Source organism: Mobula birostris, chromosome 19 (genome assembly GCF_030028105.1).
Source record: "Mobula birostris isolate sMobBir1 chromosome 19, sMobBir1.hap1, whole genome shotgun sequence".
Classification (NCBI taxonomy): Eukaryota; Metazoa; Chordata; class Chondrichthyes; order Myliobatiformes; family Myliobatidae; genus Mobula; species Mobula birostris.
In genome coordinates, this window is record NC_092388.1 from 30,015,221 (window position 1) to 30,028,843 (window position 13,623).

Here is a 13,623-nt window from a genome sequence, read left to right on the forward strand (position 1 = left end):
GCCTGGCACAGCTGTGAAGCCGCACAAACTGTGCTCTGCCAATCAGATAGCCCATTATCCAGGATACAATGGAACTGCCAATCTGCATCAAATGGAGCTTTTCTCCCTGCAGTGAGGGCTATCTGGTATTGAAGGCACTTGCAAAAACAAAAAAAAAAAGATCCTCACAATGCTGCCCTGCTTATCCAAATGGGAGTAGGTTCCGTTCAGCAGGTAGATGACACCACTGATGACTCTAATATTCCCCTAGAAGGCAAACTGCAGGGAATCGAGGGCTGATCTGATCAGGGGTCAGAGGTGAGCCAGGACCAGCCCCTCTAGGGTCTTCATGATGTGTGAAATCAGGGTCACTGGACGGTAGTCATGCAAGACTTTTGGTCGGCCCTTCTTGGGTACTGGGACCACACATGATACTTTCCCCTGTCAGGACCCTTCCCAGGCTGAGACTCAGATTGAAAATGTGCTGGGGAACTCCACAGAGCTGCTCAGCACACTCCTTCAGGATCTTGGGCTTCACACCATCTGGTCCCAATGCTTTGCCATGTCTGAGTTTCCCCAAAGCCCTTCTCACCTGCTCAGAAGTGCCGGTAAGTCCACGATGACCGGGGAGTTGGTGGAAGATGGAAGCCGGGGGAGGTGAAGATCATACAATAGCAGTTGATATGTGGAGGGGTGGATGGTAAGTGCAGGAGAAGGAGGGGATGATAGACAGTTTGCTGTTGGGGAAGCAGTGAACAGCCCTTGATGGTATTACAGTGTCCATGCAGAAGTTGATGTAGCCTGTAATGCAATCAGTAAGTCCATTAATGTCCTCCCATGTGGTTCACAAAGCACATTCCAATCAGTAACCTTAAAATAGCACTTTAAGGCCTTGATGGCCTCTGGGGACTATTTCTTTACTGTCTTGATGATAACTAGCTGTTGTTGTATTTCGGGCTTCTTTAGTGGCATGGAGTGAACCAGGTTGTGATCTAATCTTCCAAGTGGGGGGAGAGCTGCGGACCTGTATCTGTCTTTAACTTTTGCACACAAAAGATCCAATGTTTTATTTTCTCTTATATGGCAATTGACAAGCTGATTGAATGTGGGTAGGGTTGTCGAGAGAGAAGCATGGTTGAAGTCTTCCGATACTACAATGAATGCGTTGGGGTGTTGAGTCCTGATTCGCGCGATGGTAGTGTGTATGACATCACACACAGCATCGGGAAGGAGGAATGTACACAACAAGCAATATCACATGGTATATAATATGTATGGAAACTCACAGCAAAGCAGTTTGATGTCTGGACTGCCGATATGTTCTTTCACAGAAATGTGATCAGGATTACACCATCTGTTGTTCACCAGCACAGCAAACCCATCTCCTTTCCTCTTACCACAAGCTTGGTGATTAATTCTGTGAAGATGGTAATATTGAATGCTGAGCTGTAATCAATAAAGATCAGCATGGCATATGTTTTGCTGTTGTCTGGGTGCTCCAATGCAAAAAGAGAGACAGTGAGATTGTGTCCACTGTAGACCCATTGCAGTGGGTCCAGATCTTGCTCAGGGAGGAGTTAATTCTAGCCCTTATGTTTTCACAGATAAAAAGTCAGCTTCATACCTGGCTTCAACCGCTTAGTCACCCGAACACAAAGCAGATTGTGCTAAATGAACAGTAAACCCAAGCAGAGAGAAGTGCCAAAGCGTAGTACAAGCATTTCACAGAAAGAGAGAACGTATTGGTCTGGAACTACATCTCTGAAACAAAGTGGATAGCTGCGACGGTAGTAGTACAAACTGGTGCTGTGTTGTACACAGTGGAAACTAGTAACCACAACATCTGGAGAAAGCACGCTTGTCATCTGCTGCCCACTTCTGTGGCGACTGAACCCCAACACAATCTGATCAATTCAGATCCAGTTGAAGAAATGGAACAGGGTTCTGAGACAACAACTGCTGAACCTCTGCCAAGACCAAATGACAGATTACAGGTAATACTCCCCCATTACCTGTCCTTTCTGAGTTGCCCCCTACTGACAATGCAGTACCCAAGCCAAGATCTATACATACAACACCAAGAAATAAAACGATTTTGGCATCATCCCCAAGTTGTCAGTACCCACACAGGAACAGACAGCCTCCAGGCAGACTGAATCTCTGGTTTAATGACTAACTCTCTGCACATGGGGGCAGAATAATTCCTGGAGTTATGTCTGGAAATTGAGGCAGTCTACTCTCTTCCCTTAGTTTAAAAAAACGTTTTTTGTTGTTGGATGAATTTGATGATTACTCCATTGGATCTTAACAGTTTAGCAGTTGGTTTGTGTATGGGAAAGGAGAGAAACCTTTAAAATAAGGGGTGTGAATGTGTTATGTATTCATGTCTATTTTGAACCTTGTGGGGTGCTGTCAAGCTTCCCTGTGTGTTACGTACGAAACATGAGTTCTGGGTACAAACAAAATGACCAGCTGCATACTTGTTCCTCAACTCTCCAAATCTCATGTTATTCATGGCCACATAGCTTCCCAGTACCACAAACGTAGCAATAACCAATCTCCTTAAGCACTTCAATATGTTTGATGTGAGTGCTCCCTGTCAATAGATTAGATTAGGTTAGATTATGAGGACACACAGTCCTCTTTTATTGTCATTTAGTAATGCATGCATTAAGAAATGATACAATTTGTTCCTTCAGAATGATATCACAGAAACACAAGACAAACCAAGACTAAAAAAACTGACAAAAACCACATAATTATAACATGTATTTACAATAGTGCAAGCAATACCATAATTTGATAGAAGAACAGACCATGGGCACGGTAAAAAGTCTCAAAGTCTCTTGAAATTCCCATCATCTCACGCAGATGGTTGAAGGAAGAAAACTCTTCCTGCCATGAGCTTCCAGCGACACAAACTTGCCAATGCAGCACCCTGGAAGCACCCGACCACAGTCCAACTCCGAGTCTGTCCGAAAACTTCGAGCCTCCGACCAGCCCTCGGACACTGAGCACCATTCCTGCCGAGCGCTTCAACCCCAACCCCGGCAACAGGCAATAGGCAAAGCCGGGGCTTTGGGGCCTTCCCCTCCGGAGATTCTCGATCGCACGGTAGCAGCGGCAGCAAAGCAGGCATTTCAGAAGTTTCTCCAGATGTTCCTCCATACTTCTGACAGCTGTCTCCGTCAAATCAGGATTGTGCTCGGCATCCTAGTTCACAAATACGATTATCAATTCGGAGCGGCCGATGTTAAGGTAGCTCTCCTTGCTCTGCTATGGTACAGGTTTGGTTGCTGCCTTTTTGAAGCAAGTGGGAGCCTCAGACCGCAGTGAAAGGCTGATGATGTCCTTGAGCACTCCAGCCAGTTGATCAGCACAGGTTTTCAGTCCCCTGCCAGGTACATCATTGAGGCTAAATGGCTTGTGAAGATTTACCCTCTTGAAGGATGTTATAGTCATAGTCAGAGTCATATTTTATTGATCCCGAGGGAAACTGGGTTTCGTTACAGTTGCACCAACCAAGAACAGAGTATAAATATAGCAATATAAAACCATAAATAATTAAATAATAATATGTAAATTATGCCATGAAATAAGTCCAGGACCAGCCTATCGGCTCAGGGTGTCTGACCCTCCAAGGGAGGAGTTGTAAAGTTTGATGGCCACAAGCAGGAATGACTTCCTATGACACTCAGTGTTGCATCTTGGTGGAATGTTCTGACATCATTCTCTTAGACAGAGATCACCAGGTTACTGGATGCTATGGGATGCACATAGAGATATTCTCCCTTCCAAAGCATGCATAAAAGTGCTCAGCTCATCGGGAAATGAAGCATCATTTGCAATTATGCTCTTAGGTTTTGCATAATGGGAAGTGATAGCATTCAACCCTGCCACAGCTGTCATGCATCTGATTGTGTCTCTGATTTCATGTGGAATTGCCTTTTCACTCTCACGATGGCTGGACCTCTTGCAGGGGTTCTGGATCGCCGGGCTTGAATATCACAGATCTAGCCCCCAGCAGACTGTGAATCTCCTGAGTTATCCAGAACTTCTAGTTTGAGAAAAATTGTTCTCGAAGGCACATTCTCATCCACGCAAGTCTAGATGAAGTCAGAAACAACAATGACATATTCATTCAGATCCAAAGGTGAATCCCTAAATATTGTCCAGTCCACTGATTTGAAGCAGTCCTGCAAACATTTATCCACCTCATATGATCACACTAATGAACCTTACTAGTGGTACACTGATCATCAGCCTTGCCTATATGTCAGGAATAAAAGTACAGTCCGAAGGTTTGACTTGTCAAAGTGCAGGCATGAAATGGCACATTAAGCATAGTTAATGGTGGTGTAAAAGTACTTGAGTGTGTTGGGTCCTCTTATTTCACAGGTGACATGTAGGTTGAAGTTCTTCAGTGTCTTCTTCAAGCTGCCTGGTTGATGTCCCCTGCAATAATCAGAAAGCCATGAGGCTACACTGTTTCGTGACTGTTAATCATGATGCTCAGCTCCTCTGGTACCAGCTTAATATTTGCCAGAGGTGAAATATACACTGCAACCAGGATGGCAGCAGAGAAATCCCTCAGAAGAATGGATGACACTTTACTGCCAGATGTTGCATGTCAGGACTGAAATAAAACCACCACATTTGTGCACCATGATGCTTTTACTTGATGCTGCCATCCTATCCATGCAGTGGATGGTGAAGCCCTCAGTCTGGAGCACTGTTTCCAGAATGCTGGGGGTGAGCCATGTCTCTGTGCAGCAGAATACACAACAGTCTCTGATGCTCTCTGGTACTGCAACCTTGCTCTGAGCTTTCAAATGAACTCTGAAACTCCATTAATAAAAGTCCACCCTATTCCACCGTTCTTTTGTCCTTGTATTGTCTTTTTTTTGTTTCCTGAAACCCTGCAGGTTTAGCTGAGCTTTTAATCATCTACCCCAATAGCTCCCCCTTCTCTGGGTCAGCATCAAATTTTGTTCACTGACACCTTCACAATTTACTACAGTATATTTTTGCTACATAAAAGTTGCTTTAAAAATGTAAGTCATTCATGTTGTGAAAAATATCTCACATTTTACGTATTTGAAAGTGATATCAAATTGTTTTTTATGATCAATAGTGTGTTTAGTAATCTTACCTTGTACTCACTATAAGATGATAATGAGACCAAAATTGAAGGATTATGGGCAGGAATGTTCAACTAGTTAAACTTGCATGCAGCTCTCTGGACATCCTCTGAATGCCATGGAAAAGGATTTTCTTTTTGAAACAGATTGGAATGTGGGAAATTGTCATAATTTAATAAACAAGGGCAGTTGAAGCAGCCCGCTGACATGTATAACTAAATGGGGAAAATATTCAACATGTCATTTGCACAAACTGACTTTCACATGTTGGATGAAGTAGAAAATATGTCCACCCAACAACCACCTCAGATAGTTCCCTTTCTTATTCTCTGTTACCTTCAATTGCCATATTTCAAAAAGCAAGCACTTATAGCTGTCCTTCTGGAATGTGTGGGAGATGCATCAAATATCATATTAGTGGCCGTGAACAGAGCACACCATCTCTACAGTGTTTTGTTACTCCAAACCATAAAGCTAATCAAAAGAAAAATGCAAGGAACCAGGAGAGGCATGTCAACTTTGTTTTCACTTTAGTGAGGTGCACACTTAAGACGTACTGGCGCAATGACCTATACTATTCACATACTTTTATGTAAAACTGGTAATAAAATATTTAATCAAACAAAGAAGGCTTATCAAACAACGTATTTAAATTATTATTCAAATATTACTGAAGTATTAAATTCACAACACTCTTCCCTTCTTAGCTATAAACTCCAACAATAAATATGCATCTCAAATCAAATATGTAACATTTATATATATATATGCACACACACACAGAAGACACACTATACTACATAATACAACCACTACGATATAAATATCCACAGCATAGTAAATTTTAAATTGTCCCATTCAGCCATATAACCATATATATGCCCTAAAGATCTAATGGCTGTGGAGGATTTCTGACTCTTGTGGGATAATGTCTTTCCTGATAATGGGGGGGGGGGGCGGGGTCACTTGCTTGACAGGTGAGACTTGTGGCTGTGAAGCAGTCTGAGGTTCCAGAGCTTCCTCTGTGGTAGTTGTAGGAGATGACTCCAGGACTGCAGGAAATCATTCCGACAGCTCTGGAAACCTTTCTTCTCTAACTATTGACTCTGCTCTGCTCAACATATTGAGGTGTCATCACCACTATGTAGGAGAGTGGTTTAGGTATGTCCTTAATCTTTCCAAGTACCCACTTTTGATCACCTCTGTAGTTTCTTGCCAGGACTGCTTATCGAGGTGTGAAACATTAAACCTTTTTATTTGTAGTGACCTCAATTTGTCTTAGCTCTTTATCCAGCATACCCTTCTGAGTTTGGGTATGAGGAGATCCAAGTGTAAATGCAAGGGATGACCCAGGAACAGCATGCCTAATGATTTGTTGATTGTATACTCTACTGCATTGCAACCTGCATGGAGGAAATCGGCAAGATTTGAATCAACGTCAGTGTAGTGCGTTCTGCTGACATTGTTTCCAATATGCTCTTTAGACCCTGGACAAACTTTTCTGACAAGCTGTTTGTAGCTGGGTGGTATGGTGCAGATGTAATATGTCTTACTCCATTCATTTTCACTGAAACTGTGCTGCAATGAACTGTGGTCCATTGTCACTGATGAACTGTTTTGGAACACCAGTCCTTGAGAAGAGGCTTCACAACGCATCAACAGTGTGTGAGGCTGTAGTGGAGGCCATTGTGAGCACTTCTGGTCATATTGTAGCTGCATCCACTACTACCAAGAAATTTGTGCCCATGACTGGTCCAGCAAAATTCACGTGAATCCTCTGCCAGGGCAATGCAGGCCATTCCCAGAGATGGAGAGATGTTTTTCTTGGCATCTTTTTGTCGATTTGGTGTCCCAGGCCACCAGAAAAAAAGATTTTGAGCCAACACTTTCACTTTGACTATGCCGATATGACTGGCATGTACAGTGCCTATAAAAAGTATGCATTCCCCTTGAAAGTTTTCATGTTTTATTGCTTTACAACATTGAATCACAGTAGATTTAATTTGGCGTTTTTTTGACATTGATCAACAGATAAAGACACGTGTCAAAGTGAAAACAGATCTCTACAAAGTGATCTAAATTAATTACAAATATAAATTCTCAGTTGGATTGTGGTCTGGGCACTGACTTAGCCACTTCAGGACATTAACTTTGTTGTTTTTAAGTCATTCCTGTGTAGCTTTGACATTTTGCTTGGGGTCATTGTCTTACTGGAAAACAAATCTTCTCCCAAGTCACAGTTCTTTTGTAGACTGCATCAGTTTTTCCTCCAGGACTTCCCTGTAATTGGCCGCATTCATTTTATCCTCTACCTTCACAAGCCTTCCAGGGTCTGCTGCAGTGAAGCATCCCCACAGCATGACACAGCCACCGCTGTGCTTCGTGGTAGGGATGGTATATTTTTGATGATTTGCAGTGTTCGGCTTACACCAAACATAGCATTTAGACTGTGGCCAGAAAGAAGTTTGGTTTCATCAGACCATAGAACCTTCGATCAGCTGACTTCTGAGTCTCCCACATCCCTTCTGGCACACTCTAGCTGAGATTTCATGTGAGTTTTCTTTTTAATAGCTTTCTATTTGCCACTCTCCCATAAAGCACCAGGCAACAGTTGCTGTATGTGCAGTCTCTCCCATCTCAACCACAGAAGCCACTTGTCTAGAGTTGTCATATGTCTCTTGCTGGTCTCCCTCACTCATCCCCTTCTTGGACAGTCATTCGGTTTTTGAGGACCGTCTGCTCTATGCAGATTTACAGCTGTGGCATATTCTTTCCATTTCTTAATGACTTAACAGCACTCCAAGTGATATTCAGTGACTTGGAATTTTCTTTTATATACATCTCCCGACTTGTGCTTTTCAATAACCCTTTTGTGGAACTGCTTGGAGTACTTTATTGTCTTCATGGTGTAGTTTTTTTGCCAGGATACTGACTCACCTGCAGTTGGGCCTTCCAGATACAGGTCTATTTTCACTACAATCAATTGAATCACCTTGATTGCACACAGTGATCGCCATTTAACTAATTATGTCATATTAACAAGGGGTGAATACTTATGCAATCAACTATTTTGAGTTTTATATTTGCAATCAACTTAGATCACTTTGCAGAGCTCTGTTTTCACTTTGACACAAATGAGTCATTTTCTGTTCATCAGTGTCAAGAAAGCCACATGACTGTTGTAAAACAATAAAACGTGAAAATTTCCAAGGGAGTTGAATAATTTTTATAGGCACTGGAGCTCCTCCAGAACATTAGCTTCCAGCTTGGATGGAACAGCAACTCTCAATCCCCACAGAAGGCCACTTCCGTCAAGGGCAGGTTCATCTTGGCATTGGTAAAAATTGGGGAGCTAGGACTTCTGCTGTACATTCCAGCCATTTTGGATTGCCATGTAGACCTGAGGCTACGTCCACACTAGACCGGATAAATCCATAACCAAAGCTTTTTCTCTTCGTTTTGACCCTCCATCCACACTGAAACGGCGTTTTTCTCCCCCCAAAAAGGAGCTTTTCTAAACCACTCTCTAGAGTGTTTAAATCTGAAAATGCCGGTTGGACGTTGTAGTGTGTACGGGGTAACCAGCTAATTTTAAAAGTGCTGTCGTGACGTACCGGAACAAATGGTAGCGGCAACGCGGCATTTCATTGTTTTCTTGAACGCAACCTCCAACACCACAACAATATCTGACAATAGATGTGTAACAGTCTAATGTGACACTGTATGGAAATACAAGATAACACTGACGCAGACATGTTTTATACATTTAACAAGGTGCTTTATTAATGTATTGCTTGTGCAAACATTCAAGAGATGTAATTGTCACTTTTGCCCAGTAACTTGTTTTATTGCACATGTTAACTACAGCAAAATAATACACGAAGACATGGCAATAGTAAAGGAAAACAAATGAGGTAACAGCAAATTTTACTTTTGCCCAGTAATAAACCCTATTGCATTTAGTTGTAGCTGTCGTCCCTTTCATCGGTGAAGAGACTATGGCTGTAGGAAATGTTTCTGGACAAGCGCACACCAAGTCTTTCGTGTGGCAGTTTCCTTTGAAGTTTTTCTAGTCTGTAACTGGACAAACGCGCACCAAGTCAACTGTTTCCTCTTCGCTTGTTTTCTGTGTGTCCTGCGCATGCCCAGTAGGAGGAGATTCGCCCAAATACCCCTTTTAATGTGGACGGAGGTATTTTCAAAAACGCCTGGTGTGGATGCCTATCGTTTTTATGCAAAATCGGCGTTTTCAAAATTACCCGGTCTAGTCTGGACGTAGCCTGAGACAGTGTGGGGTCTTTTCTGGTTTCCCTTTGGGTAAATGCCACAATAAGGAGACATTCATTTTGCATTTGGGAGAATATGTCAAGTGGAGTGTCTTCTTTTGTAAATTTTTCAGCTATTTCCTTTTCCAAGGTAAACAGAACAATCCGTCAGCATTTCTATGATTAGTGACCTCTTGAATTCAGTTTGTAACTACATCCTCCAAGAAACAGAACCCATATCTGTACCTGTGTTGCTGCTGTTAATGGAGCACCTTTCTGTGGATTGAAAATGGACACTAGTGGTTGATGATCAGTAATGAGGGTAAGCTCTCTCCCACTTTTATTTTTGTGTGCTATACTCTGCCATAGCCTTGGCGACTACTTTTTCAAATGGTTGTCTTGGAGGAAAGATTCTGTGAGTGGTCCCTCACCTCCATCTCACAGCACAGTTTTTTTTTACGAGGCTGAGTTGTGAGCTTGACACTCAACCCGGCATGGATGGAAAACATGCCCGGGAGCGGCCCGACTGGATTCGAACTCGGGAACCTTCGCTCAGGAGTACGGAGCTGATGTCACTGCGCCACCAGCCGGTCTCTCCCACATAAGTACTGTTTAAAATATTTTACACCCCAAACCAGACTCAAGGCATCCCTAACAGTCTGTACGTAATTTTTTTTCTCTGCAGCGGTAAGGGAATGCGATTAAAAGGATAAGGGGCGTTCACTTCTATTACTCATAACATATGACATGACTGCACCTTTAACATAAGGTGAGGCATCACAGTCGTTTAACTTGACGATGTGGATCATAATGTGTGAGTACAGTGTCTAATATCACCATTTCTATTACCTTTTTGAAAGCCACCTCAGACTGCTTTCCCCATTGCCATTTCTTTCCAATCTGTAATACTGAGTTTAAGGGGTGGACCACAGTAGCCAGGTTTGGAAAGAACCCGTTATAGTAATTGACAAATCCTGCAAAGGATTGCAACTGTGACACATTCTTTGGCCTTGGGGCATCCATCACTGCTTGAATTTTCTCAGCTCACTTGTGTGTCAATAATGTGACCACAGTAAGTGATGCTTGGTTAAAAGAATTCACACTTGTTGCATTGTGCTCTAAGCCCATAATCTTGTCATCTTTTTAACACTGTTTTGAGATTTTGAGATGTTTCTTGTCATCCTCAAAAGTAACAATGATGACATTCAGGTAACACTGCGTGCCTGAGCAGCCTTGCAGCATCTAGACCATAGCTTTCTGCCAGGATGTAGATGCGGATGCTACTCCAAAAATAAGCCTATTATTGTGATAAAGACCTTTGTGAGTGTTTATGGTAAGAAACTCTTTGAACTTTTCTTCCATCTCCATCTGTAGGTAGGCCCCAGCTAAGTTCACTTATCTGAAGAGTTTTCCCCAGAAAGTGTTTTCTCCCAGGAAAAGGGTCTTGATCTACTTTCAGTACTGGTTTAAAGGTGACCTTAAAATCACCGCAGATCATGACAGACTCATTCTTCTTCGCCGCTGGGACCACTGGTGTTGTCCATGGGCTCCAGTCAGCCTTGGAAAGAACTCCTTCAGCCTCCATGCAATCTAGCTCACTGGCTATTTTATCACAGATGGTATAAGAAACTGCACAGGATTTGTATAACTTGTGCGTGGCATTTTCATTTAACGCTATCTTGCACTTGATATGCTTCAGTTTTCCAATGCCATCCTTGAACAACACTGCTGTGGCATTATCCAGTACGTTTCTTACTTCATTTTCAGTTGGCTTTACAATCAAGTTATAGTTGTCCCATCCACTCTCAACCCCACAATGCTGGCCCTGCTGTTTTTACCACTTACAAACCTAATGTGTCATTTTGATTGTTGTATTTCACTGTTAAGAATGCATTTCTCACGGGAACGATCTTTTCTTCACTATAAGTTCTTAGTTGGATATCTGCGGGCTTCTATTCAGTATCTTTGAAATTCCTTTCAAACTCATTTTGTGGAATGACTGAAACAGATGAGCCAGTGTCCAATTCTATTTTGCCATTCACTTCTAGTACAAGCCATATTACTTGTCTCTTGTTATTTTTTACACTGTAAATTTCAAGGCTTCTCAGTCCTGTGTCACTGTCATCATTATCAGATTTTTCATCAACAGCATGCAGAATGTTACTCTTTTTGAAACTGCATCTTGACTTCTTAAATTTTCTTTGACATGTTCTTTGTATGTATCCTACTTTATGGCACTTTCTGTACATTTCACCTTTAAATTGTATTGGTCTTGTGTATATGTACCACTGCCAGATGATAATACAATTTGTTCTGCCAGCCGGGATTGTGTTTAGATTTTGCAATTTTGTTCACACTGACTTTTATTCCTGACTGCAACTCAAGTGTGTCTTTGTTGCTTCCATTGATACAGCAATTTCAACAGCTCTTTTAAATGTGTGTTGCGCTTCAATTATGAGCTTTCTTTGAATGCTTTCATATAAGATTCCCCAAACTAAATGATGTCTCAGTGTATCATGAAGTTCAAAACCAAGCTGACAATACTCGAACAATTTCTTCAATTCGGCCACATAAGCTGAAATGGACTACCTTTGCTTTTGATTCCACTAATTAATTCTAAAGCATTCTACAATCAACAATATTTTCACTTCTACATGTTCCTGCATTACTTTCACAATATCAGCAAAGCTCATTTCAGCTGGTTTGGTTGGAGTAGTTAAACATCTGGTCAAACTGTGTACTCTTACACTCAGTAAAACTGGCACTCAATTCTCATTGGCTATTTCATTTCTTTCAAAATACTGTTCAATTTGCTTAGTATACAACACTGTTATCTTTTGTGAAAATGAATGCATCTATCTTCCCTACATAGCCAGCCATTTCTGTTTTTTTTAATTGATTATCACTCACTGTTTATAAACCCATACGTTTCGTCTATTAGCTGCCTTTTGTTAAACTTGACTATTTTTTCCTCTTGTAAAGAAAGTGTGCTGCACTTTAAAAAAAACTTGAACATCTCACTGTGCTTCAATATGTAGGTAGCTGTCTTGGGTTCATTCGAGAACTACTCCTCAACACTTTTATGTTTGTAACTCCAAAACATAAAGCTCATCAAAAGCAAAACACAGGGATCCAGGAGATGTGTGTCTGCTGTGTCATTACAATAGTGAGGCATACACTTATGACATGGTGATGTAATAACGTAAGCCATCCACATACTTTTACATATAACCAGTAATGAATTATTTATCAAGCAAAGAATGCTTAATCAAACAGTATATTTACAATATTACCCAGATATTACTAAAATATTAAATACACAAAAGGCTTTGCAACCTTTTCAAAAAGAGAACAATTTAGAATGATTTTTAGGTTGGAGGCAGCTACAGAGGTGGAGTAAATGTGATGGACCTCACACTGAGAAAATGCTCCGCTGTCTTCTTAGTTCACCAATCTGTATGGTAAATCTATGCAGATTAACAAATTCAAAATAAGTTCAAAAGTAAAATTTATTATCAGAGTACATAAGTATATCACCACATAAAACCCTGAGATTCATTTTTTTGTGCGCATACTTAGCAAATCTATAGAACAGTATCTGTAAGCTGTACACAGCAGGAACCAATAACTGTAAAAAAAAACTGTGGAAATGCAGGTATTGTAGCGGTGTGCTACACACAGCGCTAGAATAACCACACGGAGTCGGTGAGTTAGAGTTGCGATGAAAGAGGTTTATTCAAACTTCGCGGCCTGCTTTAAAGCCTTCCCGTTCCCGTCCTCCCTGGGGCGGGACTGCTGTGGGGAATGCATATTCCCAGACCCTTTCTGTGCGTGGGATTTTTCCCCTGCTGGTGAATATAGCCTGGCGCCCTTTTTGGGCCGGCCCTCTGCCTGCGCGCGCTGTTGTGAGCAGGTTTGTGTGCGCCAGAAAGTGGGTCGCCACATAACCCCCACCGTCCCCAGAACCGGCGATACCTCCCCCAATGTCCACAATCTGGATCGGCCTCTGTTTGGGAGGTCTGCCCCTGCGCCACGGTGCCTGAGCCTGGACCGGCTGCGCCAAGTCCACATGGGCCGGTTTGAGTCGGTCCACCGTGAAAACCTCCTCCCTCCCCCCAATGTCCAGCACGAACGTGGACCCGTTGTTCCTGATCACCTTAAACAGCCCCTCGTAGGGCCGCTGTAGCGGTGCCCGGTGTCTGCCCCGTCGTACAAAAAGAAACTTACAGTTCTGCAGG